This window comes from Mercurialis annua, linkage group LG1-X (genome assembly GCF_937616625.2).
Source record: "Mercurialis annua linkage group LG1-X, ddMerAnnu1.2, whole genome shotgun sequence".
Lineage (NCBI taxonomy): Eukaryota > Viridiplantae > Streptophyta > Magnoliopsida > Malpighiales > Euphorbiaceae > Mercurialis > Mercurialis annua.
Window position 1 is genome coordinate 30,180,745 of NC_065570.1, and position 3,237 is coordinate 30,183,981.

The following is a 3,237-nucleotide window of genomic DNA, read 5'->3' on the forward strand; positions in this document are numbered from 1 at the left end:
CAGAAGCCGAGGTCAGTTACCGAGATCAGGAGTTTTCTGGGTTTAGCTGGCTACTATCGTCGGTTCGTGCAAGATTTCTCCAGAATATCTGCACCGTTAACTAAACTGACACAGAAGGGTGTTAAGTTTGAGTGGACTGACAAGTGCGAGGCGAGCTTTTAGAAGCTCAAGGAGATTTTGACTACAGCTCTTGCTTTGGCATTGCCTTCTGGCATTGACGGTTTCACAATGTATTGTAATGCGTCTCGTATTGGTTTGGGTTGCGTTCTGATGCAACATGGACAGGTGATTGCCTATGCTTCCTGTCAGTTGAAGAAGCATGAGGTAAATTACCCTACTCATGATTTAGAGTTGGCAGCTGTGGTTTTTGCGCTAAAAATTTGGAGGCATTACTTGTATGGTGCTACTTGTGAGATTTTCACTGATAATAAGAGTCTGAAGTATATCATTGATCAGAGAGAGTTGAACTTGAGACAGAGGAGGTGGCTGGAATTGCTGAAAGACTACGAGTGTACTATTCAGTACCATCCTGGTAAGGCTAATGTGGTAGCCGATGCGTTGAGTCGCAAGTCTTCGGGCAGTTTGGCTCATATTTCTGAGATTGGGCGTAGACCCATGGTTAGAGAGTGGCACAGTTTGATAGCTTCAGGCTATGGTTTTGAGGTTTCGCAGGCCGGTAGTTTGTTTGCACAGTTGCGAGTGCAGCCTATTTTGATAGACAGGATCAAAGCTTTACAAGCTGAGGATCCACAATTGAAACAGATTATCGAGGAGGTTCAGCAAGACGGTAATTCTGAGTTTACTTTTGTGGATGGTGTTCTGAGCCTTGGTTCGAGATTGTTTGTTCCGGATTCAGATGGTTTGAGGGACCAGATTCTTGAAGAAGCGCACAAGTCTGCTTATAGTGTTCATCCGGGTTCTACTAAGATGTACCATGATCTTAAGGGTACCTACTGGTGGAGCGGGATGAAGAAGGATGTCGCTGAGTATGTTTCTAAGTGTCTGACTTGCCAGCAGGTGAAGCTGGAGCATCAGAGACCTTTTGGCTATCTGCAGCCACTACCTATTCCAGAGTGGAAGTGGGAGCGGATTGCCATGGATTTTGTGGTTGGTTTACCACGTACTTGACAGGGGTACGATTCCAACTGGGTGATAGTTGACCGTATGACCAAGTCAGCTCATTTCCTTCCGATAAAGGTTTCGTATCCTGCTTCGAGGTTGGCTCAGTTGTACATCGACATGATTGTCAGTTTGCATGGTATACCGGTTTCTATTGTTTCAGATAGAGGGTCTGTGTTTACTTCGAGGTTCTGTAAAGCATTATAGAAATCATTGGGTTCTCGGTTGGATTTCAGTAATGCTTTTCATCCTCAGACTGACGGTCAGTCTGAGAGGACTATTCAGACGTTGGAGGATAAGCTCAGGATGTGTTGTCACGACCCAATCTCAGGGCCGAGACCGGCGCTAGGGAATAGGAGTGGTTGCTCCGAAACCCGTAGCAAGCCTAAAATTGTAAAATAATTTTTCGCGAACATAAACATCATGCATGACAGACATAAACACGTGTCATGCTGGAAGCACATGTCAGGCATACATATCCTCTGGCAGTCACAATCTAAAAACGCAGCTAGCGTAAAACGTTTACAAACTTTAAAACATTATAGTTATATTTACAGAAAACTATACATTACAAGCTGACTTGCAAAACACTTATCTACTGCAGCTCTAAGAGTAAAGTATTGTTTCTTTACATACTCAAAAATACAGACTTCTGGAAGTAGGATAGAAGTCCGTTGCTTCAAAGCGTCTTTATCCTGAAAGGAAATCTGTGAGAGGGTCAGTATATTGGGATATACTGAGTGAGTTCATACATTTACTAATAAGTATTCAAATAAAACATAAAACCGCAATTAATCATATGCAGCCAAGTACAGGATCTGATTGAAACCCTAATCCTTGAACATGCTAAACGTATGTACTCAGAGGAAAACTTATCCAATAGTCCGACCCGGGAGTATTCACACTCTACCACGTCAGTCGCGACAATTCTCTTAATTCCAGTGGTGGGTTCAACCAACTAGATACGGGGCTCAGGTTACACTATAACCGAGCTCGCTCTCGTATCACGTTCATATAACTGACTTCGAAACTCGTATTCTTAATCGTATTACAGCTGTATCAAATCAAAACTGGTGACCACACAGTCCTATTGCCGCTCAGTAGGTAGCACGTTCCATCGGATCAATACTGGTTTCAAATCAAGCATATGTACAATTCATCTAAAGATTTAACATATAAATCATGCAATTCAAACAGAAAGCAATATAAAATAATTGCTTAAATAAATACTTTAAAAACAAATCATATAAACTCACAGAAAACGCTTATCCAAAAATACGTCGGGGCTTAGAAACGTCAAGCTTCCCGAGCTCCTGGTCTAGCTGCTTCTTGCCTCCCCGGATCTAAAACATATTTTAAAAATATTTGACTCATATCAGAATCCTATTCTAAGATTGAATCTAGACTCGAGACACGATACTTTATGTTATCATTAACCGTCGTGCTTCTCACGTATATTCCGATAAACGGTATCTAACTCGTTTACGAATCGAATACCACTTTTCTAATTCAATTCTCGTTTAACCTCATTAGGTTAACCGCTAACATCAATCGATACCTAATTGTTTACAATCGATTTTTAATCTTGACTCGCGTATACTAACGAACATTCAACAATAAAAATCGAGGTGCGAGGGTCGGAGGGTACACGTTCGTGCAGGGGGGTGCACGATCGTGGACCTTGATGGTACACGTTCGTGCACCATGGTGCACGGTCGTGCCCCATGTATTGGTGCACGTTCGTGTACCTTGGTTCACGTTCGTGCACCATTGATGGTACACGTTCGTGCACCATAAGTGCACGATCGTGCACTGTCGTGCACGATCCCCCGTAATCGATTTCCGGGGTTTCCGACCTGCTATATACGTGAAAACGCTCCAAACTCAACCAAAACGCGTATTCTAAGCTCAAAACGCTATGTATCAATCCTATAATCGATAAAACGATAAAATCGTTTCGTGGCCTAAAACTTTGAATCGATATAACTCAAAATATATCCGTTTAAACGAGAAAACGTTAAGCTTACCGTGATTACCCGTCGAAATACGATCGCTTGGAGTTATAGAACGTCGGAAACGGACGAGAAACGGAAACCGCGCGACCGAACGTAATCGTTC